Source organism: Strigops habroptila, chromosome 9 (genome assembly GCF_004027225.2).
Source record: "Strigops habroptila isolate Jane chromosome 9, bStrHab1.2.pri, whole genome shotgun sequence".
Taxonomy (NCBI): Eukaryota; Metazoa; Chordata; class Aves; order Psittaciformes; family Psittacidae; genus Strigops; species Strigops habroptila.
The window spans coordinates 19,659,425-19,684,098 of record NC_044285.2 but is presented as its reverse complement, the minus strand read 5'-3'; the positions used below and the strand labels follow the sequence as shown (position 1 = coordinate 19,684,098).

Sequence of the window (24,674 nt, the reverse complement as noted above, 5' to 3'; positions counted from 1 at the left end):
TTCTCACAGTGTTAATGGGATAAGAATAATTCTAGACCCAATCCTGGCATCTGAGCAGGTTTTTTGGACCCTGCATCTCCTTCCCACAAGCAGAGGAAAGCCATTCCCTGCCTTCAGCACGGTTTTGAGTCTGGCACCTTGCCTGGGAACATAGTAAGACACAAAAGCATCTGATGGAAGCCACCACTGGATGGAGCCTCAAAGGTTGTAACAACCCCCGGCTCTGGTACAGATGGTGTTCACTGATGAGAACGCCAGGCCTGAAAGCATCAGGAGGTGCATCAGTGATGCAGCACAAGGTAGGGAGGGATGCTGCCGCAGAGCACACTGCCCTGAGCGCGCTGCCTGCGCTCTGCCTGCTCCTGCCTGGTGATGTGCAGTGTCGAGCACCCGTGCCAGATGCGGGTGCTACATCCAGCCATAGCCCACAGCCAGGGGTACATTCCACAGAGCAGGCTGGGATGCTCTACAGAACCTTATTAAACACATCGTGTCATTCCAGCAAGACAGAGAGAACATAACCCCATGGAGAGAATTCCGGTTTGGATTAAAACCCGCAGACCTTATGCAGCTCTTGCTTGCATAAGGATGAGGATAATACCTGCAGGAGAAAATGGAAACATCAGATGATATCTGAAACAAGAGTGTGGCAGGGTGGCAGCTTTGGGAAGGGGGCTCACAGCTTGGCTTGTGCAAGGGAGCCCAGTGTCTTTCCCCAGGACAGGGTCCGGGGTGCTGGGCACGCAGGGGCTCCTCTCCCGCCAGCCCTGGTAAGGCGTAATGCAGACCCAACCAGGGGAACAAGCTTAGATCTGGAAGAAAACAATGCACAGCTCAATCATCTTGCAAACTTTGCTGTTTGAGCATCGGGTGCAGCAGGGAGCAAGGAGAGGGGCTTCCTCCCCTGCAGAGCTGGCAGCTTGGGCCCATAATCTCCAGGCAGAGTTTTTAGCATGCTTGCTGAATGCACCAAGGAAGACGGATACGGCCTCCCTCAGACCCTGCTGAGCTGTCATATGGATAAGGTCTTCCTTGGAAAGCCCCTCTGGCAAGTTGCGGGCTGCTGGAGGTGCTGTGGGACAGCTTGGCCCAGTGTCCCCCAACTGCAGCGGGACTGGGGTTCGCTGGCGAGGTGATAGCCCGCCCCAACCACAGAATCACAGAATCAACCAGGTTGGAGAAGACCCTTAAGCTCATCTAGTCCAACCGTTCCCAGCACTGCCAAGGCCACCACTAACCCATGGCACTGAGGGCCTCGGCTACACGGTGTGTGAACACTTCCAGGGATGGTGACTCCAGCACTGCCCTGGGCAGCCTGTTCCAATGCCTGAGCACCCTCTGGGGAAGGAATTGTTCCTCATCTCCATCTAAACCTCCCCTGGTGCAGCTCGAGGCCATTTCCTCTTGTCCTGTCCCTTGTTCCTTGGAAGAAGAGACCAGCCCACACCTCACTACAACCTCCTTTTAGGCAATTATGGAGAGTGATAAGGGTCTCTGATAACAGAGGTGTGTTGCTTTGTGCCCTGCTTGCTGGGGCTCAGCATCAGAACTGCCTATGCCCTGCACCGGGGAGGGGCGGACACACAGCTGAGCACCGACAGCTCACCACACTGATGGCTGCAAAGGCAACAAAGGCAGCCATCAGTGCATTGAGCTGTCGGGGCTCAGTCGCACCGCATGCCCAGCGCCCAAGGGAGCTTAAGGGGTGATGGGCAGCCCCGGGGGGTGCCGTGAGCCCCGGGGTGGGGGTGTGTGTGTGTGTGTGTGTGTATATCAAACAGCACCCCCCGGGCTGGCTCTGCGGGCGCTCTCTCTTTAAAACAATCCCGTCCGCGATTTGTCACCGGGGCCGGGCGCGGAGGGGAGCGGGAGGCGGGGCGGGCGGGGCGCCTCGGCACGGCGGCAGCAGCGGCGACGGCGAGCGGAGCCTGGAGCCGCGTTGCTCGAGGGCCCGGCAGCAGCCGCCAGCCCCGGGGTATGCGCTCGCCCCCGCCGCCGGAGCGGGCTGCGGGCGAGCGGGCGCGGAGCAGCGCGGAGCCGAGCGGAGAGCGTCGAGGAGCGGGGCGCGGGAGCCCGGCCGAGCGGCGGAGGATGCGCCGAGCCCCGCGGAGCCGAGCCCAGCTGCAGCGCGGCGCAGCTCGCCCGGCCGCACACCGAGCCCTCGCAGGTAACGGCGGCGAGCGCGGAGCGGGGAGCTCGGGTTAGGGGGATCCATCCCCGGGGGGGCGGCACCTGCGGCTCCTCGGAGCAAGTGGGACCCGGTCCCCTCGCAGCGGGGCTGGGGTGAGGAACCCGCCGTCCCCACGACGCTAAGGGGCCCCTTGGGGCAGGCGGGTGGGGGACCCTCCCGGCCCGTGGTGCTGGAGGCCCAGCCCGGAGCGATGGCAGATGCTCAGCGCCAACCTCAAAACCGCCCCGATCGAAGCGCGGCTTTGAGGTTCGATGCATTCACTAACCTCCGGCAGCACGCACGGGAGACAGGCAGAGCATGGTGTGAGGTTGCCTGCTGCTGCAGGCCGGCTGCTTGCCCGCCCGGCCACCCGCTCCCCAAAACCAGCCAACTTTGGGCTGGTTCTATGGGGCACCTAGCAGCCAGGGCTGCTGGGAGCTGTGTGTGTGATGGGAGCCAGTCCCTGCCTTGGGTTAGAGCTAGAGGCGATGAGAAGGGTGCCTGGACCTTCTCGGCTGCACCCCATGGGACCTCAGTGAGGGAGGATAGCATAGGTTTAGCAACAAGGGGGATTTGATTCGATCCCAGACATTGGATTTCCAGCTCCTCCTTCACCTGCTGATCAGCCCTGCATGCACCTCACATCTTGCTCAGCTCCCCTTGCCAAATTAGGGCAGGTTGCGGAGCTGCCATCCTGCTCATGTCTTATGTTGAGAAACTGAGTCTCATCTCATGTTGCTGGCTTGTACAGGAGCCACACACCACAACAGCGACCCGAGAGCCCCAGGGCTCTGCTTTTATCTGCTGCACTGCTAACGGAGGAGAGAGAGGGGTTTAATTATCCTCAAGTGTCAGTTCAAGAGAAATCTGCTGGGACACAGCTCTTGGCAGGTGCAAAATAACAGGACGTTTTCATGCATGGGAGGCTGAGCTGAGAACAGTTCCGTGCTTTAATTGGCGGCTCCTAGGAAGGGTTCATATCAGGGAACAGAAAATGGGATGGAGCAGGCTCCAGCAGTGATCCTGGTGTTACAGCTGCTGTGGGAAAGGGAAGATGGATGCTGAAGGCTAACAAGTTTCTCTGGTGCGTTGCTTTGGGGGCTTGGTGCAGCTCTGGGCTGGCAGCGCAACCTCAGGTCGGAGCCGTCCTCACTGAGGGGCTGATGCTCTTTCAGCATTGCTTCATTTCTGCCCATCTTTTCAGCTGGTTCCCAAGAGAATCCTTGTGGGGCCATCAGGAGACATGCCCTGTTTTGTGGCGTACCTGGGGAGCTGAGAATGAGGGAATTACCTCCACAACCAGCGTACTCTAGAGCTATCTTCTAGGCATGGAGAGTGAGATGGCCTCAGGATTTATCAAACAGCTTCCCCTCCCTCCTCCTACCCAAATCCCTGCAATGCTTTACAGAAGCTCTCGAGATAAGCGTTGGAAGAGTTTTGATTCCCCGACTCGATGGGCAAGAGCCTCTTCCCTCTCCAGACGGCTGCAGCAGGGGAGCTTGGCGCCCCTGGTGGATGTCCCACCCTGCCAGGGCTGCAGTGATGGGATGCATGGAGCTGATGCTCCTGGGGCTGCATGGTGCTGGTCCTGAGGCAGGATAGCTGGTTATCTGGCCTGGGGTGGCTCTGGAGAACAGCTCTGAGAAGAGGCTTTCCGTTCCCTGCCATAGTTAGCTGTGCCTGTGGCTCTGCAAAGGCATTTTGGAGGGGTGACTGCACAGCAGAGACTCTTCTTCACTTGGAGGTCAAGCTGCTGTGAGATGGGCTGGACCAAGTGAGAGCGGAACCCTCTCTCTATTCACCTGCAACAAGCTTTTGATGCCACCTGTGACAGGAGCATATTTAGACTTGATGTGTATCCCTCGCCTTGGCTTCGGATCAAGGCATAAAGAGCTTTTGATGTATGCACACACAATAAGGGGAAAAAAATAATTAAACCCACAATCCTCAAAATGTTTGCAAATCCAAGAGCTTATCCTCACCCCGGTAGGCAAAATTAACCCCGGGTAGGATCAGTAAATCACAGCATCAGCTGCTTTCATCATTGAACAGGAGGCAGCTGGGAGCGCAGCTGGCACAAAGCAGCATAGCCACAGTGAGCCTTTGCAGGGGTGCTCGGGGTCGCCTGCCACAGGTTTTCTCTCTAATACCATTAGAGAACCATTTTGCTCTAATACCATTGGGAACCAGCAGGATTCCAGCAGTGTATGGTCAGGATTTGGCCCCAGATGGGTGTGATTAAGGAAACAAGGCTGATTGAGGTACTAAGGGCACTCACTGAACAAATCACTTGCTAGGGGCGGTTGAAGGGACAGTGATTCAGGACCAAATGGGTTGAGCTAACACAAGCCCCCACCTTTGTCAAAGGGGTTTGATAACTTCTCCTTCTTCAGCACTTCAGTTTTCAGTTAACTCCCACACTTTTAGCCCAGGAAAGAGATTTAAACCATCCCCGCAAAGCTGAGAACATCCCAGATGGAGATCAGCACATCAATAACAACAATAATAACCATAAAGGGGCTGCTTGTCCAGCAGCATCCCGTCGCTTTAGCCACTCTACTACATCCCCTTGCCATCAAAGCCTATCTCCAGTGAGACCAGTCTTTGCCTTCTGCCACGCTGAGAGCAAGCATGGAGCAGGCAGAAGCAGGGCTGGTGGCATCTCCCTCACCTTGTGCATGTGTTGAGCCAGGCTGGTGTGTGTTCTGTGGGCACAGCGAGCCCAGTGGTGAGGTGTGAGTGGAAGAGAACAGCACAGGTCTCATTAGAGTCATCAGGGGCTCAGAAATCCAGTGCACAGGGGGCTGGTGCCCCCTGTGCACTGTAAGCATCTGAAGGGGTTTTTCAGCGTGTCTGGATGTGGGATGTCAACCGGAGTGGCGGTGGCAGCTCCCAAGTACCCCAGTGATGTCGGAGGCTGGGGTCAGGCCAGTCCGTCTGGAGTTTCATGGCATTATCTCTTAAACGCCTTTAACTGCAATAGGATGGCCTGACTGATTGGATTGTGCTCAGTAATTAATTAGCTGGGGGCACTGTACGGGGAGCAGCTACAGTGGGAAGAGGGAGGGAATCTGCTGCCGAGAGCTGTCGAGCTTCAAATGGCCATTTCTCATTAAAGCAGCCTTGTGCAGCACTAGTCACTGGGCACAGGAGGTTACTTCTAGTGTCCCGGCCCTTTTCCAGTCAAGGAACTGCAGCTTTGCTGCCTGACCATTCCCCAGAGCCCCATGTCCTGCACCCCACTCCCGTGGCAAGCCCCACTGGGAGGAGAATCAGTTCAGGCTGGGGTGTGTATGGGCGTGCTGAGAGGGTGCCCCTTCTCCCCAGGAAGCCCTTGCCAGGGTGACACACCCTGCACAGGTGTGGGATGGTGCAGGTTGCCTTCCCATGATGGTGATGGATCCCGGGCACGGCTGGCACAAGCCCTGATGCTCTTCCCTCCCTTGCCAGGGATGCTGCTCTCCACTCCTCCTGCCATGCGTTTGCTCCGGCTCCTTTGTCTGCTTTTAGAATGCATTTGTATCTTTAAACAGAAAGCATCCCTCTTAGGTTAATTGCTTCTTTTTTCTCCCCCCTCTGTGTTTACTGTGGGGATTAATAAGGAACTGCAGTGTAAGGGAAATCTGCAGTGGCTCCTTGTTTATTGTTTCATTTAGGCAGATGCTGCTGGGCTGGGCCCAACCTGCCAGGGCTGGGGAGGGAAGGGCAGGATGAGCACCCGTGTGCCGAGGGGATGGGCTGGCATCCATGGGGCAGGTCGCCCCAACAAGATGGGATGTGATGGGAAGGACCCCAGTGGCTTTAACCATGGGGAGGTGCCCTTCCAGGGCGAGCTGTTGTGGGACAAGGGGTGTCCCCTGCCAGCCCTGGGTGATGGTGCTTGGGGGGGCTGCAGCCTCTCCCCTCTTGTGCTAGGTGAGATAAAAAACAAAGCACACAAAAAAGGCATGTGCCAGCTCAGCTTAACCCACAAAGGAAAACCACATCATTTAAAAGAGAAAAGCTTTTAAAAATAGACATTTTTAGCAGAGAATGCCACTCAGGAGAGTTAATGAGCTCTGTTTCAAGAGTTGGAAAACAAAACCTTGCGACAGGAAACCTCTCATTTTCCAGCTCTCCAAGTGTGGCTCCTGGAGCTCTGCTTTTCCAGCTGACCATGCCGGATCCAGCCTAGCTGTGTGGTGGTTGCTGGAAATGGAGAATTCACCACCTTGGTGAACGGGGAGAAGCCGGGACTCAGATCTGTGTTCCATCTCTCCTTGGTTTCCCACTCACCAGCGGGGCTGAAAGAGAGGTGGTGAGACCCATGGAGCATCCCTGATTTGGGATCTTTGGTTATAATTGGCCAAGGAGCCTTCTCATTTGCTTTGGCTCTGCCTAATGAGGCGTGTCTCACTTTGACAATGTGTCGCAAGCAATGAATGTCTTGGGAGCTGCTGGGCTGCAGGGGCACCCTCATGCTCCTGCCTGGGCTCGTCCTCCTCCATCTCACCCTGTGCCGCCAGCTCATGCCCCAGCCAGGGGCTTGGGCTGGCTAATGGTGAACGAGCATGCAAGGGAATGGTTAAGGTTCCTATGGAAGACTTCCTTCCCCCATAAAAACATGTGCTTTTATTGAAAGATTTTACAGGAATGTGTCTCCTTTGTTGAGGAGAAAACCAGATGGTCTCCAATAGGGAAATCTAGATGGATCCATGGTTTTCAAGTCATCCCCCATGGGAAGGCAATTCTGGCTTTATCAAAAGTGCTCCGCTCACTCCGGGGGGGTGCAGAGACTAAATTCTCCTTCCATCCCCATCCTGCCTTGGTCAGGCTGTGGGGTGCAGTGACAGGGGCCAGAGCAGCCATCATGGGATCCTAGCATCCTAGTGTGTGGTCAGAGCATCTGTAGGTGGTGTCTGGTGCTCATATGGGCAAAGAGAAGGGTCATGGACACCCTGGGAGCTGCCACCCTGGAGCAGAGATGCTTGGCCACATCTGACCATGCAGGAAAGGGTTGGATGCTGCTTTGTTCGAGGGTGTGGACACCTTTGTGTTTGTCACCTCTTGTGGGGTGACACTAACCTTCACTAAGTGTTCATTAATGACTGCTCAAGGTTTCTATTCACCAATGGGAAGCACCAAGTAATAACAGTACTTCCCTCTGTATTCTTGATGCTTTCTCTTTAATCCTTGCTCTTCCTGGCTCTTCACTGTTAGCTTTTGTTTTCTCTTCAGTAGCTTGTCTAATAAACGCCCTTATCTGGGGCACAAATCTACTTCATGTCTCAATTCTACTTGACTGGAGTTGGTAATAACAGCGGAACAGCATCCTTTGAAAAGGGGCTCTGTCACCGGCAGCCGTGGGTGCTGCTGCTCCACTTCCCATTCCCGTCCCCAGAGGAGATAAAGACGAGGGGAAGATGCGTGGCCAGGAAGCAAAAGAGGCATCTGCCTGATAAATTGGGTGTCTAAGCAGTGCCGGCAGCAGTCAGTGCTCCAGGGATCGGGGCAGCTCAGCCCCAGTTGGTAATTAAGAGAAGATGTGCTTAAGGCCTGGGATCCTTCTGAATTCCAGCAGATTAGAGGGGAAAAACGGTGGTGCAGGGTGATGGCTTGACAGGAAAGATCAGAAGTGTTTCTTATAGCTTGAAGGAGCTTCTCATCTATGGCCAAATAAAGCTGTTGCCTCCCAGTCTATATCTGTCCTGGAAAGGCTTTAACTGGGAGGTGTTGGGGTGTGTACTGGTTTTTGGGTCAACCTGCAGGTCTGTGAATGGAAGTATTAAGGCAGCTGCACATTTCATAGAATCATACAATCCCAGACTGGTTTGTATTGGGAGAGACCTTAAAGCTCATCCAGCTCCAACCCCCTGCCACAGGCAGGGACACCTTCCACTAGAGCAGGTTGCTCCAAGCCCCTGTGTCCAACCTGGCCTTGAACACTGCCAGGGATGGGGCAGCCACAGCTTCTCTGGGCACCCTGTGCCAGCGCCTCAGCACCCTCACAGGGAAGAGCTTCTGCCTCAGAGCTCATCTCAATCTCCCCTCTGGCACGTTAAAGCCATTGCCCTTGTCCTGTCCCTACAGACCCTTGTCCAAAGCCCCTCTCCGGCTTTCCTGTAGCCCCTTTAGGCACTGGAGCTGCTCTAAGGGCTCCCCTTCAGGAGCCTTCTCTTCTCCAGGCTGCCCCAGCCCAGCTCTCTCAGCCTGGCTCCAGAGCAGAGCTGCTCCAGCCCTCGCAGCAGCTCCGGGGCCTCCTCTGGCCTCGCTCCAGCAGCTCCACGTCCCTCCTGTGTTTGTCTGAGAGCATCATGTTCCTGAGGGTGTTTAAGCCCCCTGGAACCTCACCCTGGTGCTGTCGCTGCAGCAGCTCTTGCTTCTTACCATCCTCCAGCATGAACAGCTGAATCGGAGGGCAAATGGTGTTTTAATTAACGCAAACCCTATTTGTGCTGGGCCAGACAGCGCTCAGCTGCTGCCTTGTCAGAGCTTTCCATGTTAGGGGCAAGGGGACCATCAGTGGGAGCGTGCTGGCCAAGCTCCTCTTCCAAGCTTTCCATTGTCCCGTTGCTGCGATGTCTGGCTGCCTCCAGGATGTGTCCCCTCCACAAGTTATCCATATTTTATCCTCTCAGCACCTACTGCATCAAATAATTTTTAAAAAGGCATTTTCTTTTTCTATTTTTCCCCTCATTCAGCTCTTGCATTTCAGAACGCACCCGCCATGCATACAGTACTCGGACGTGATCTCGGCTTCCCCCCAAATGTAATTGCTTTAGAACTGCAGCTAGTTGGTGAAAGCAATTTTCTCTACATTATGGAAGACTCCAGCTCCTCTCATCCTTCATGCAAGTGGCTTTCCCCCAGTTCTGCCTTCTCTCTGCTGCTGAGTGATGCTCAGCCCCTAAGCTTGTGGTACCTCTGCTTTTGGGGATGATGCTCTCGCTTTTCCAGGGCTGTGGGAAGTCCTGTGGGAAGTGGGCACATGTTGAGGGACCTCCCTATGGGGGATAACTAGCTTCTGTTGCAGGTTCTATTGAGCAAGGGTGATGCTTGCTGGCCCCAAAGCCCTTCCCTTGGCCATGCTGGTGCCATGTCTCCCTGGCTGGCTGGGTGGGTATCTGTGCCAGGCACATGCTCATCTCAGCTCTGCAGCTCTCCCGCCCGCATGTTTAACATGCTCTTTCTGTTTGCAGGACGTGTTGGGCTTTCAAAAGCATTAATAATGGAAAATAAATTGGAATCTGAGAGGAATAATCTTTAGGCATTCTCTGTAGGCCTTGTCTTGCCTTGCCTTCCTCAGCCATGTTGAAGGCTATGGCTGGAGGGGAATATAAATGAGGAGGGGCCCCAGGTCCCTCTGATCTGTTGTGATGCCTCTTGCTCAGTGGATCTGGCTGCAGGGAGCCTGCCCACTCACTGGTGTTGCTAAATCCAGGGGGATCTGGAGAGGATGGAAGTGGTGAGGTGTTGCTGATCCTTCTCAGAGGGCTTGTGGTCCTGAGTCAAAGGAGGTCAGGGCACACCAGGGCTTCTGAGGGTCTGTGCCCTGCTCTGGGGCTTTGGTTGCATCCTGGCATGGGGCAGCAGTTGTGACATGCACTTTGGTTCTGCACCAACCTGTCCCGGGGAGCCAGGACCTTGGGTCCGTGACCCACCCTGCAGAAGGGGTTTAGGTTGCAGGTACATGCACCTAAACATGCTCCATGCACGCTCCAGCTGCAGCGTTTCCTGCCCTGTGCTGAGACCCTATAAGATGTTGGTCCTTTAAATGGAGAGAAACCCAAACGTCTCCAGCTCAAAACCTACTGAACTGAGACTTTCTTCCCGCTTCCAAGGGATTTGGCTTGGTGTGGCGAGGGGAAGGCTGAGGTTTGCTCCCATGACATGGGTGCCTATTGCCAGGACAACCTGGCATGGTATGTACCATGTCCTCTGAGCTTGGACCTTTGGAGATGTCTGGATGAGGAGCTGGGGGATTGGGCAGGGAGGATTCATGAGGGCTGAAACCTGCTGCCATCCTCATGTTGAGTGGTTGTGCATCCCTCTCTTTGGAGCTGGGTGATGCTGGTGGCTTTCAGGTCCCGCTGAAACCAGAGTCAGGGCTGCCTGGCAGCTCTGAGGTGCTCCATACCGCCCTAAAGCGGGACTTCTTGCAGCGGGATCCTCCCAGTCACATTGTTATGTGCTGTCTGAATGGTGTCAAGCTCTGAATTAGCTCAGGCAATTTGCTTTATAAAGCAACACACTAAATATGTCAACACTCAGTGCATGTTTTTAATATAATATTTCAGATTGTTTTGAAAGAAGCCAAGATCCTGCTTTCCCTCTTCATTAGGAACGTTTTATGTGGAAGGGATGAACAATAGAGTTTGCCAGAGAGGAAGCTTTCCCAAGTATTTGTTGCTGCTGAGAAATAGGCTGCTTTTTGCAACAAACCCCTCAATGCAGAACTATCAGGGCAATTAAGCAGCACGTAAGCTGCCAAGGAGGGTTGTAGGATTGGCTTTGCTGGCGATGCTGGAAGCCAGGCTTGACCGTAACCATCAGGCATGCTTTAGGCACAGTAAATCCCCATTCCCAAAGCGGGAATGGGCTAAATGACCCTTCAGCAGCTCCCTGCCACCTGGGACTTTCAGAAATACGGTCTGAGCTGCTCTGGCATGAGCACTTCCAGGGCGTGCATTGTGAATCTTGTGATGTTTCAGCCCAGAAATGGTGGCTTTGGCTTTTAACTCGCTTCTCATCAGGACCAGGGTGGGTTCTGTCCCGGGCTCCAGCTGGGAGACTTGGTCTCCTGCCATAGAAAGGGTAAGACCTTCTGCCTGGCTGGTTGCAATGTTCTCTTCTGGCTGGCGCTACTCAAAGTAAAAACCCCCAAATCCCACTGCAGTGCTTTCAGCAGGGAAACTGCGCTCCTGTCTTCTCTCCAAAGAGTTCTTCTTTCATCACAAGTTGGAGGAAACTTTCAGGGAACTCCAAACTTTCCTCTTTAATGAGGACAAGCCTAGCGAGATGGTGGGAGGGAACCGTTCTCCAAAGCCCTGCTCTCCTTCCAGCAGGCCTGTGACCCTGTAGAGGTGGGCTGAGATGACTTCCTTAGAAACAGAGGGTAGCTGGGAGCCCGGAGCCTTCCCATCATGGACAAGCCTGTTTGACCCTCAGCCTCACTAGCTGGGGTGGGTGGCGCTGGGGTGCTGGAGAGGGATTTAGGCAAAGAGGGTGATCTCACTGCTAGGATCAGTGCAGGAGAAGTGCTCCAAAGAGGAGAGTGCATGGATGTTGGTGGGATGCGAGCTGTGCCGGGATGCAGGCTGTGCTGGGTACCCTGACCCAGACCTGCGCTGTGCTCATGCTGGTCTGACCCAGGGCAGGACAGGACAGGACAGGACAGGAGAGGATAGGCAAGGTGGCTCTGAGGTGGGACCTGGCATGTTGTGTGTGTGCTCGCTGCAGGATGCTGCTGGGGGTTAGGGGAGGCCTGGTGGCATGCACTCACTGCAGCACCATCCCCTCCCGCACCCTGGACAGACAGGATATGGTTTTTCTTCATCTCCCTGTAATCCTGCTGCTCACATATTCTTCCTGCAGATTTCCCACCCCCCCCCCCCCAAATGGAGTATTTAAGCTTATTCTTTTGTTTCTGTGAAAGAGGCAGTAAATCCTTTATCCTGCCTGGCTATTTCTGTGTGCCTATTTTCTCATTGTGCTCCAGCTCATCAGCTGTGTCAAAGCTTGGAAACCTTGGCCTCTGTTGGACTCCAGACTTGGATTTCTCTGTACTTAACAACACAGGCTCCCTTGGACTATCCGTTCTTTTCTCTCCCCTTGGTGGTGTCTTTTTTTCACCTTTGCAAAAGTACCTGGTTATAAAAAGCCCTGACAAAAGGGAGCAAGCAGAGAGGTAATGGTCTGTCGGGTTCATCCCGGCACAGCCTGCCAGCACCGGCAAGGAGTCACAGCCAGGGCATCCTCCTGCCCCTCCATGCTTGTGGGGTACCAGGGCTGTCCCAGGGAAGAGGAACCCCCTGGCAAGGGAGCTTAGCTTGAGCTTGGCGGGTGCCTAATGCTCAGGCAGTGGATCCGATGAGCTCAAAGGCAGGATTTTGGCATGCAGGGGGATTACATAGGGGCAGGCAGATGGCTCCTGTGCTCTGGGGTCATGTGCCAGCTCTGGTTGTGGTGTCTGCTCCTGGGAGCAAGTGTGGGGAGTCTCCCTGGGGGAAATCTGATGGATATCCATCCATCCATCCATCCATCCCCACGGCTGGAGAGAGGGAGACCAGGCTGTGGTGCTGGTGCCCTCAGGTGGGATTTGGGATGCTCCAGCCCTCTCCATGCCCCCGTAGTTGTGGCAGCAACCTCAGGCCCTGTGGTTCCCCTGGGTCAGCTCCACCAGCTTTGTTTCACAGCTGAGCTGGTGCTCCATGGAGGCCTGTGGCAGCTTCCCACGCCAGGCAGTGTGGTGTTTGTGCGAGAACAAAGGAATAAACAATGGAAACTGTGATTAATTAGTGCAGCTAATTAGCAGTGTGCTTGGCCTGGGCTGGAGCTTGGTAAGGAGCCAAGATCAGAGGAAAAGCCGCCAGAGAGACTCTGGTGGGAAGCTCTTTGGGGAGTGAGTTGGGGAGCAAGGAAGGGAAGAGGATGCTTTTCCTTTGCTATGTGCCCATGCAGGGAGCTTGAACAGGGGAAATCACCACCCATGGACCTCAGAGGTGCTGCTGACATGCAGCTATCGCCACCCCATCAGCATCCTTCCATTCCCCAGTGCTGTCTTTGTGGAGAGATCACTTCCCTTGGCCACAGTCAGCATCCCACCTGCACCCCACTGCTGTAGGTGCTAATTATGAGTCCTCATTAGGGTCGGTGGCATTGTCTTCCCCATGGACTAAAATCCTCCTCACTCTCCTTCCCCTACGAGGTACACATTCTTTGCTCTCCATTTGCAAATTAGCACAAGGACCACGATCAGCAAACAAATTTGCAGCAAGCACATGGCGGGCTTGGAGATTTGGAGGAATCCTTGGCAAATATTTGCCAGGCTCCTCTGTGAACCTCGTGAATACTCCTCATGACCGAGAGGTGCTGAGCAGAACTGGCACCTTGGGATAGGATGAGTTGGGGTTGGCTGCTACAAGATACCTAAGCTAACAGCATTTCCTTCCCTCCCTCCTCCCTGCCCTCTTGCTGTGCAGCGTGAGGATATCTTAAGATGTGATACACTTGACTGCAGCCGTTGTGGGATCACATCATTCCCATTAAAAGGTGGCTGCGCCTAAATACCATTTGCTCAGCAAGGTCTAAAGCGGTGCCCTTTGGAGTAATTGGGAGATGCGGCCCCTTTTCTGAGGATGGGAAAGTCTATTTTTCAAGGTTCCATCACTTTATTATTAATTCGTTAAACACTGACTGCTCAAAACTGTTTGAGATGCGAAAAAGGATGTGAGCTCTGCCTTGGGGAGCTTGCTGCTAAATAAGAGTATTAAATCAAAGCCATGCTGCAGAGGATAGTGCTGCAGGTGAAGGTGAAGCTGGTTAGAGGAGGGGTGAAGGTGCCTCCTCCTCTGTCAGGAAAGGGTATTGTTTCTGTTTCAGCATCAAAGTTGGGAGGAGCTTTTGCAGATCAGCAGGTCAAGGACCTGCTTTCTCTTTGTATGTCTGAGATTGGCAGTGGGACCCCTTGACTTAGGAGCAGGGGGCAGAGCTGCCCTGGCCTCGTGAGACCCCTGGCTGGGCCCATTGAGCTATGAGGTTCCTTCCTTCCCTGGCATGTTCTAGCTGTGTGCATCAGTGGGCAGGGGGGCTGCTTGCCCAGGCAAGCCTGTGCTTTCCTTCCCTCCCCACCAGTGTTGCTGGAAGCACAGTAACACCCTCTGGGAACTATTCCTATGCCTGGCAGGAGCCCCTCAAGGGCTGCTGGATCTCTTCAGGTATTCCCATCTGCTTAGTATCCAGAGCTAAGCAGGCCCTGCCTGACTCCTCTTGCTCCCTTGATGGTGGGGAGGGGAGAAAGAAGAGCAACATAGAAAAACGTGCAAGCTCTTCACCTTGCTACCGTTGGAGTTGCACTTGCTGCGGGGCCGGGTTGGTTGGGTGGGTGCTCAAGGCAGCGTGTTCTCAGCCTTATGTCTCCTGTGTCTTTGTCACCCGCAGCCCCCTGTGCCCGGGAGCCATGAGCCGCCCACAGAGCCGCTGGAGCAGCCCCCCGGCGCTGCTAGGCTCCTGCTAGGAACCTGCTGCTGGGACCCAGCCTCTGCATCCCTCCCAAGGTAAGGACCGTGCCGGTCTGTCGTGGAAAGCAAGGGCTTCTGGTGTCCCCGGCATAGGAGGGACATGGAGCTGTTGGAGCAAGTCCAGAGGAGGGTCACAATTAGGAGAAGACAGGCTGAGAAAGTTGGGGCTGTTCAGCCTGGAGAAGAGAAGCTGCGTGGAGACCTCAGAGCGGCTTCCAGTGTCTGAAGGGGGCTACAAGGATGGTGGAGAGGGACTCTGCATCAGGGACTGTAGGGATAGGACAAGGGGTGATAGGTTTAAACTGAAATAGCAGAGATATAAGGAAGAATTCTTTACTATGAGGGTGGTGAGACACTGGAACTGGCTGCCCAAGGAAGTTGTGGATGCTTCATCCCTGGCAGTGTTCAAGGCCAGGTTGGACACAGGGGCTTGGAGCAACCTGCTCTAGTGGAAGGTGTCCCTGCCCATGGCAGGGAGTTGGAACTGGATGAGCTTTAAGGTTCCTTCCAACCCAAACCGTTCCGTGGTTCTATGAAATGCGAGTGAAAGCCAGGTTGTTTCTTGGATTGTTGCATCTCCTGCCTTGCCCCGGTGGGCACTGTTCCCTGGGCAGCATGCACAGCTCCCTGCCTGCTGTCTGCTCCTTTCCCCCTCAGCTTGCTGGCTCAGGGATGAGAACTGCCCTTGTCTTGCAATTAAAAGGTGATTCTGAGGTTGGGGTAGCTCTTGATGTAACCTGTTCCTTGCAGACTGTATCCCATCTGGGAATTTGCTTGTAGTTTTAGAGGGAAGCCTGGGCTGCTGCAAGGAACCAGGCTTGGGTGGGACCAGTGCTCTGCAACTGCCTCTGCTTCCCTGGTGTACTTCCAAGGATAATTGTCTATAATTTGCCTCTTAACGATGCTCTGGAGGCTTCCCAAGCATGTGCTGCCTTTCCTCCTACTGTAAAAGGCCTTTGGGGTATTTTGAAGGCTTCCTGCAGTGGGGGAGTAAGAGGGGTGTTTGGGAAGGGGCTGAGCCCTCATCCCAGTGAAACACCCTTGTCTGCTCTTTGCTTTTTACGGTAGGGTCTTTTTAGGGTTAAAGAAGTAGAGTTTGGTTTGTGGAGGGTGAGCTGGGGCTGAAGTTGATGCGGGGCAAACTGTCTCCTGATGGGCGCAAGATCGGTATTCGCAGCATCAGTATTCAGAGCTGAGGAGTGGGAATCAGGTTTAGGAAACCAAAACTCTATTTCTGGGATAGTTTTACATTTTGAGGGTTTGGGCCCTCTTGTTTTCAAGCTTCTCCTTGCAAACAAAGGCATCATCTCTGTGCAGCAACATGGGAATCACAGCTTCTCCACGTGTGTAATCCCTGTGTAACACAGGGGAGCTGGGCCTGGGGGAAGATGCTGTCACCAGCCTGTTGCAGGGTGGACATGGGCACAAGAGTCCTGTTTCGGAGGCCTGCAAGAGGGTATTTTAGTGACCTAATAACATTAAGTCAGAGCCAGGGTCTGGCTTGTCCTGATTCCCTTTGGGAGCTGGGATGAACTGGGATGTAGGGGCCAGTTAGCACTGCAAAGGCTGACATCCGTGGCCGTAAATATCCAGCCCTCTCTAATCCTCCTGGTAGCTCCAGCACTGCTGTTTTCCTAAGAGTTATTTGACTGTTTGTGTTGCACTTCTCAGACAAATGGCTTTTAAATAAAACCCTCTGCTAACTCGTTAGGCCTCCTGTCCAGGTCACTTCCTGCATGGGTGATTTATAGGGCTGCTTTTAACATTTTATTAACTTTAAATCGCTAGGGCCAGTCAATTGGAGTCTATCCCATTAGCTGTGGTGAGTGGCAGCCCAGGGCATCAGGCTCTCCTGAAGCCTCCTTCGCTTCTGGGGGGGCCATGATGCTCTGAGAGTGACCAGAGATGAGAGATGGGAAAGAACAGGAGGAGGATTTAGGTGAGGAGGAATAGATCTGGAATGGACAAGTGAGAGTATAAGAGTTAAAGAGATAATGGGGCTTGTGATAATATTTGGGGAGCTGGCTTATCTCCTGGCATTGGTGTTTTCTTGGCTGCATCCCCTGCAGCTCATGCTGGATGATGCAGTCATGGGAGAGGAGCATCAGGTACCTGCTCCAGGCCCATCCCAATCCTGGCAAGGCATCGCAGATGGGATATGCCTGTATTAAACCCCTCCTGTAGCAATGTCGAGACGGAGCCTGCCTCCTTGCCTAGTGCATGCTCTAGCTCCTGTCATTCCATCCAATCCATCCTGGGGAGCCTTGAATCCAGCTCTGTCACGCAGGAGGCTGCTGGGAGCCTCTGGGGGGTGAGAGGGCTGGGAAATCCAAATGAGACAGAGCTCAAAAGTGATGTGAGGTTGCAGCAGCGGCTTTGATTATCTCTGGTTTTGTTGCTGCTCTCCCCTTGTGCCCTGCCTTTGTTCCACCCCTGCTCGGAGATGGTATTCAGTGGAGTTTTCCAGCTCTTGGTAACAGGGAAAAAAAAACCCCGAACTCCTGCACAACCAGAGCTAATGAGCTCTCTCTGGAAATAAAGGCATCCTGAGGACAGCCTTGCTGTCAGAACAGGCTGCTGCGGCCACTGCCTCCGAGCAATGGTCCAGCATGGGGCTGAGCAGAGCTGTCCCCTCCCATCCTTCCATTTGGCATTGCGAAAGCCAAACCATGGTTTGCTGCTCTGGCAGGAGGGAAGACACATCCCCAGGAGTCAGGACCAGCTTTATCTGGCTTGAGAGGGATTTGGGTAACACTGACTCCTGTTGCTGTCGCTGCACATCACCATCACCACCACATTCCCTGGGGTGGATGGGGTAAGGAGGTGGGCTCGCTGCAGCCCTGCATGCCTGCAGGGGAAGCAGACCTGCAGTCCCCGAGGGCTGCTGGGGCTGTCAGGCATACGGCCAGGAGGGAATTCATCTTGCAGCAAAGCCGGCATCTGAAAGCCATCGCTTCTGATGTGTCCATGATTTGCTGAAACCTGCGTCTCCTTTGTCATATTTCTTCCTGCCTCTGCCTCAAATCCCAGAGCAGAGACTGAGAACTCGCTCGCAGAGAGGAGCAGGGTTTGGGTGTTTTTTCCTCCATCTTTAAATATTTATTCTCAGCTCTGGAGATACGCAGGCTGTGATCTGGCAGTGTCTCCTGCATGGCAGAGGGGGGCTGGCTGCCCTTCCTCCGGGGACCACAGGCAGAGCCTGCCTCCTCTTCCTCCTCCTCCTGCTGTCCTGTGCAAGACCTGGCTCCGAGAGGAGTCATTTGGGGTGTTTGCCTCTTCCCACATGTGGGAACAAACCCCAAGGCCCTCTCAAGTGCTGTGCAAAGAAGACTCAGGGTTTTGAGCTGTGTTTTTGGGGAAGGGGTGAGCTCCATCACCAGGGTAACACATCCCAAGAGGCATCCAGCCCTCTGTACCCTGCCTGGCTCTCCCTGTACCCGGCAGCACGCAGAGCTGCTGCAGCCTTTCCCTCTCACCTTGGCAGCTTGTGCAGGGCTCTCAAGGTCGTGCAGGTAACCGGAGCGATGCTCCAGCCTTGACGTTGCAGCCTGAGCCGCTGTGCTGTGCTCAGCCGGGGCTTTGGGCCTCCCTCCCTTCCTCTTGCCTTGCTCTGTTTTTCCCAGCCTCCCTGCTCGCTTGAGTACATGGATTGAATTCGGGGGGAGCGGCTCTGTGCCACTGGGATGCATGTGCCTGGCTGCCGATGAAGAGCAGGGCTGGTGCTGGGGAGCGGTGGCTCTGTGCAGGATGTGCTGGGCACCAAGGGGCTGTGCCAGAGCATGGCCATGCTGCACACATGGTCCTGTGGGTCCTCCAGAAGGGGAGGTGAAGTGCCAATGGGTTGTAACCGCCATCCTCCAAGCATTTCCCTGGATGCTCGTTCTCACCTCTGGCTCTGCCATTGTCTGGACCAAGGGAGAGGGGATTTTGCATCTTCCCCTTGTAGCTCAAGTATGGTGGTGTTAAACTTGCAGGAGAAAAGCCAGGAGCTGGTTTCTCTTGCAGCAGCTCTGCAGGGGATGGGAGGATGCTGCCTTTCCAAGTGAGCAGGCACATTGCTTCCTCTGCCTCCAGCCCATGTGAGCCCCGCTCCGCAGCTGGCACCCGTCGGCATCGAGCCTTGTCCCCTGTCCCCCCCAGCGGTGCCACCGCAGGGGCCTGAAGCGTGTGGGCACTGGTGCAGAAAACCCTCTGCAGAGCCCATGGTTGGATGGCAGGTGCAGATCTACCGGGAGATGGTTGAAACCAGCACGTCGCCGAAGGCAAGAGGAGGCAGATGAGGCAGGAGCTGATAGAGTGGGGTTTGTTTTCTGTTTTAAGGAGGAATAAATGCGAGCCAGCTCGCTGGAAACCGAGCTCCAGTGAGCTGCAGAGTGACGAGGTAGGGGCCGTGGCGGTGGTTTCCTGGGCTGCTTTTCGCATGCCTGCCTGCCCTTTACCTGTACCCACCATAAGCTGGCAGCAGGACCAGCCCGCTCAACTCTCCCTGGATTTCAGACCAGAACAGCCTCATTAGTAAGAAAAATGTCCACGAGATAAGTTACTGCTGCTGTAAGAAGTGCAAATGTCATAGAATCCCAGCCTGGTTTGGGTTGAAGGGACCTTAAAGCTCCTCCAGTTCCAACCCCCTGCCACGGGCAGGGACACCTTCCACTAGAGCAGGTTGCTCCAAGCCCCTGTGTCCAACCTGGCCTTGAACACTGCCAGGGATGGGGCAGCCACAGCTTCTCTGGGCACCCTGTGCCAGCGCCTCAGCACCCTCACAGGGAAGAGCTTCTGCCTCAGAGCTCATCTCAATCTCCCCTCTGGCAGGTTAAAGCCATTCCCCTTGTCCTGTCCCTACAGGTCCTTGCCAGAAACCCCTCTCCAGGTTTCTTGTAGGTCCCCTTAATGTAGTGGAAAGCTGCTCTAAGGTCTCCCTTACATCCCTTATAATTATCTCTTTTCTGCTATTGCAACAGTGGGCGTTGAAGTTTGCTGCTCTTACATTGTGTCATGGCAGAGCTCTTGCACGCAGGAGGGTGCTGCCAGGAGAAAGAATGAGTTATAGTCAGGACATTGGGAAGAAGCTTTTATTATAGGTTTGTTCCTGCTTGGTTGTGTCACTGGGTTAGAGCTGCTGTGCCCATGCAGCATGATGCCAGCCTCTGCCTGCCCCTTCCCTCCTGCCCGCGCCTGGCTGGTGGCTGTAAGTGGTGGTTGAAGAAGGTGGAGGAGATGTGCCATGTATTGTGGCATGTATTGTGCTCCTGCCCTGCCTCCTCATGGCATCACCTCCGGGCTCCCTGGCTCCGACAGGATTATTCACTAAGCAGCACTTCTGCAGGAGCAGACAGTGCCACAAGTGTCTCCTGCAAGTAAAAATGGGAGGCCTGAGACTTGTAAGGAAATGTTTCTTTAAGATTCAAGCTTATTCAGTCATCGGTCATTTGACCTCAGAAACCCCCGTGGCACTGCATGAGCCATGGGCAAAGCTCCCAGAGCACACACAGGGGATGTTTGCAGCTGGATGTTGCAATAACGTATTAGTGAATGGTTGGGATAAGTCATATTTCATAAAATCAGCCAGGAAAAAAGATTGCTGATTAATTCTTGTGAATAAACAGTGGTGAGCAGCATGTCTCAGTTCAAGCCAGACTGACTCTTACAGTGATTCATGGATCTTTCCATAGGAAAAATCACTTCTGTGGGGATTGCTGGTGTGTGGGGTGCCTGCTTGCCTCCATGAGTAATTGCCCCCCTTCCAAAAGCACCGGGGTGTGGAAAAATGATGAACTTCTATGTGGGAACTGCAGGGGAGACTTGAGAGGGAGGAAGGGTGTGCTTGGCTCTACCACTGCAGCCGGTGACTGTATCCTTTTGAAGAGCACCACAGGAGGTGGGGGAGTGGGAATTTCACTGCCAGAAACACTGAAGGAGGTGAATCTTGGAGGGTGGAAAGAGCGGAGCTGAGATGTCTGAGCACGCTTGCTGAGTGAGGTCAATTGGACCAGTGATGCTCCCCCTTGCAACGTGCTGCAGCACTCGTGGCAAAGCAAACGCCCAAGGAGAACTGTGACCCAGCATCATTCCTTTCATTTCCCCATCATTCCTTTTCAGCTGGGCTTGCTTTATTTCCAGCACCTTGGCTTTGTACTGGAAGCTGGCCAGCCTCCGTGGTCCTCTGTGCTGCTGAGATCTGTGGGTCTGGGGTGGAAGCATGTGCAGGAGGTGGTGGCTGGAGGTGTAGCATGCATCTGTCTGATGCCGTGTTTTAAAACAGCTGAGGTGGGATAGGGAAATGCTGGGTGAGGAACTAGTCATAGGGGTGGGCAGTGTCCGTGCTGTGGAGGTGGCACTGGGGTGGCACCAGCCCTTTCTGCAGTGCTGTTTAGTTTGGAGATAGAAGCAGCCTCCCCAAAAAACAGTAGTAGTTCTGCTGAGCTGGAACTTGGAACTTCATTTGGGTTTTGCTGGGTTTTTTTTGACTGTTCTTAGTGACAAATGCAGGTTTTGGGGTTCCCAGCACAGCAAAGGCAAGGTGGCACAATGGTGGGAGAGGCTTGTGTAGAAATGCAGTTGGGAAGGAGGAAGGAGGACAGGTCAGCCTAGAGGTTGGTCCAGCCCCAGCCCAGGAAGTAACATGCAGGCTGACACATCCCTTGGTGCGCTAATACCCCATAGCAGCCTGGCTCTGCCACCCTGGTTCCCTGTCCCCACTATGGCTCCGTGTGCTCCCAACCCAGCACCGCCTCCTCCCCAGCCCTCCCTCCACCGCAGTGCCCATCCTGTATTCATTACAGTGCCCATGTACTTCTCTAAGCCCAATATACTTTGAATTACTGCTCATCTATTCCTCTTGACATCCTCATGCTCATAACTAGGAAGCCTGCATTACCCGTTTGCACATCTGTCAAGCTGCGTGTTCCTCGGCCATTTCCAGAGATACATAAAATTGCCCATGGTTATGACATTATTGACAACCCGCCCCTTCTCCTTCCCCCTCCCTGAGCCCAAATAGCTGCCTCGCTTTATGAGGATTGATACTTGGGTAGTAAATATTTTAGAGCCTCATCTGATGAGTGTGTCTGTGCAGATGAATACATTTCTGGCTAAGGACAGATGTTGGAGCTATCTTCATTGGAAATATGGGGCCTTGTCTTTCTCCCTCCTGCCTTTGCAGCATCTCTGCCATCTCTCTCCAGCCCCCCCCAATGCTGTCTGTCCTGGGTTGGAAGAAAGGGAATTGGAGGGGAAAAAGCCAAGCAGAGTTGCCATGAAGGACTAGGGCTGGTGGAGCACTGTGAGGGATGTGGTGTGTCAATGGCCCATCGCTGCAGCACCCCGGTGCTGGGCTCCCCATGCCCATCAGCAGCAGGATTGAATTTGTATAGGCAAGGAGTTTTCCTTTCCCAAACCTGGGGAAACCACCAATTCCTGCTGGACAAGTAGTTTCCAGCCCTTTTGGAAAAATAAGAAGACAAGCATCAGTCTGTCCGTGGTTTCTGAGGGATATGTTTTGACTTGGCTGTTCTGAAAAGCTGCCTCATCTCCTAAAGTTTCTAAACACACTTTGATAAATGCCTGTAAAGAGGAAACAACCTGGGAACAACACAGCCTGCATGATCTGAACAATTATTTTACCTTGCTGAGAAAAGCAAGGAGCCCATTTTCAGTTCCTCAAAATGATTTGCTCTCTTCCTTCAGTCAGCAAAAAACAAGTGTTGCCTGATTCCTTGGGAAGAGAGCAAGCAGATGCAGCTCCTGCAGAGCGAGCTGGTGCTGGTTTGGGGTGTCACCGCTGGGCTTGGGCTGCATCCAGGCTGGGGGCATCGGGATTCAGGGAGCTTTCAAAGTACATCTGCACTCAGAGCTTTGCTTGCGCTGCTTGGTGGAGTTGTCCTTGCACACAGATCCAAGCCTGGGCTGGGACTTGGGTTGGAGCCCACACGAGGCAAGTCAGCCCATAGGTCCCGTTGCTTGGTGCCTTCCCGTTGCCATTTTGCTGCTGTTTTTCATTCTCTGAGCCTGGAGTGAGCGCGCTGAAACGTGTTAAAAACCAGCTCATCTGCCTGGGGGCGGCTTTCCAACCACTCCATCATAATCCCTCCGAGGCTTTGCCATGAGGACAGGAGTTTCCTGGCTCTGAAGCGGGGTGCTGCTTGCTGGGGGGCAGCAGGAGGTGATGTGGGGGCTGCTGGGCTGGCACCCCTGCTGCTGTGTCACCCCAATGTCGGCTGTGCCTGTGATGGGGTGTCTTTTTCCCCACCCTCTTTGCTTGCTGGTGGCAGAGTCATGTGCAAAGGGGACTCGACAGCATCACTGGAGGTTTAGGGGGAGGATGGAGCACTCCCGTGTCCTGCTGCTTGAAGCTGTTGCATAGGCAAGGGAGGGTACATGGATTTCTCTGTGTGCCAGAGCCTGTCAGCCACCTCTTTGGGGTCTCTTGTGTTGGTGCTGCTGAGTGCAGGTGGTTGCTGGTACCATGGAGTCCACTGTACCTTCTAATGCAATTCCAGGAGAGATCTGTGACATTGAGGAGCTAAGCTGGACAGGATGGATTTGCAAAGGTGCTGGGGGAGGAGAAGGCGTCCAACTCTGCTTGCGAGGGTTTGGTGTCTCCATCTCCAAAAGGGAGATGCTCACCGAGGTGAGGAGTTCAGCGGCCTCCTTTACTCGGGGATGAAGGATGCTGCCCTGGCCCTGGCCAGTCTGCTCTTTTACAGCAGTATACTATCTATTTATTTATGATTTCCGTGGGTGGTGTTTTGGATGATCTATTGAGCCAGAGTGAGATATTTTGAGGCACAGTGAGATATTTTAAAAACATCTCATCACTCTGGAAATATCCATGGTGTGATAGCTACATATTAGTCATTCGGAAAGGGAGTGATTTCAATGAAAGAAAAACCATTTCATCTTGTCAGAGCATTTTCACTCACTGTCTGCCAGGCAGCTGCTGTCACTCTTCAGTCTCTGTGGCTGGTTTTACTCTTCTCAGGCTCTGCTTTTTTATTTTATTTTCTAACAAGAAATAAAATAAACCCTCTAATGGATATTGGTAGCTATGAACTCATCAACTGTCATCAAGAAAGAGCCTTTAAAAAGATGCAATAAACCCTCTTTGCACTGGATTATTTCCAGTGGGATTATTTCTCCCAGGGACTATCTCCATTTGGAAAGAGAAACTCCTCCTCCAGGTATTGGACCTTGAACAAAATCCGGCATGATTTATCCCCCTGGAAAGTGGGAGTAACTCCAAGACTCTTGCACACCAGCTGGGGATGCAGAATTAGGCTCACGAAGAACAGGAGGAGAGCTGGTTTTGTGCTAGGAGAGGAAAAAAACCTGTAAGAAAACACAACTGATGAGGCCCCATCCTGCAAGGGAAAACAGCACAAAGCCGTTCAGCAAATGAAAAGCCAAATGAGCTGTAAAAAACCCACCACCAGGCTGGGAGAGGTTTTCACTTGGAGGGAATCTGCCATAAATCACCTAATATTCAGCTTTGCACTGCCATTTGAGAAAATGTTCATCATATTCCTCCAGTCTCTGCTCTACTTTATGTGTCTCTGTAGCTGGGGTTTCTATATCACATCCCACGTGCCCTGGGGAGGAGGCGATTCGGATGAGATGCTCCCATCTAGTTTGTCCTTTCTCCATAATCAAGCTAAGAGTAATTGCGCTGTAGTTACACCATGAGTAGTATGTGCTGTCACTTCATGGGACACCACTGCCATCGCCTTGTTCAATCCATAGATGACTGCTTAAATGACTCAGAATGATCCCTCTGTGGTTAAATGCTTGGTTGGTGTCAATACCCAGAGTTTTCCCAGGGTGCAGGATGATGCTCCAGTGCATCTAAGGGCACCTCCAGGGAAGCTTAGTGGGAATGGGCTTGTGCCCAAGCTGTTCTGAGGGGGGATGTCTGCTGCCATGGCTCCTCCTTGGCCATCTCCTTTGAGTCAGGGAGCCCTGGCTGGGTTTCTGCCTGCAGCCCTGTGCATCCTACGCCACCTCCTGCTGCTGCGGTCAGAGCGACTCCAGCCCGGGGTTTAAAATAGAAGCTATTAACTAGAGAGCAGAGGGGAAGCAGCCGGATCCCCAGTGGTGCCTCGGGGTTTAGTGAGCTCTGGTGCCTTGGAGCCTTTTCCCCAGCTCCCCTGGGGCAAAAAGGGCACTGCTTCCCAGGAAAGCAGGAATCTGGGGGGTCAGGGAGGTGGCTGCCCTACACCAAGTGCCCATAAACCCCATCTCTCACTTAAAGCTCGGTTTGGCTTTGGGGACTTGTAAGCTTTACAACTGTT

The 24,674-nt window shown here is 53.8% G+C and overlaps 1 protein-coding gene across 1 annotated transcript in view; it reads left to right on the top strand.

Moving 5' to 3' along the window:
• Window positions 1-1,663: 1,663 nt before the first annotated feature.
• Window positions 1,664-24,674, top strand: part of LINGO1 (leucine rich repeat and Ig domain containing 1) — a 154,927-nt gene continuing 131,916 nt past the window's right edge. The window contains exons 1-2 of the mRNA XM_030498531.1: window positions 1,664-2,167; window positions 14,309-14,424. The gene's annotated coding sequence lies outside the window, so the exon portion shown is untranslated. The remainder of the gene's footprint in view (window positions 2,168-14,308; window positions 14,425-24,674) is intronic.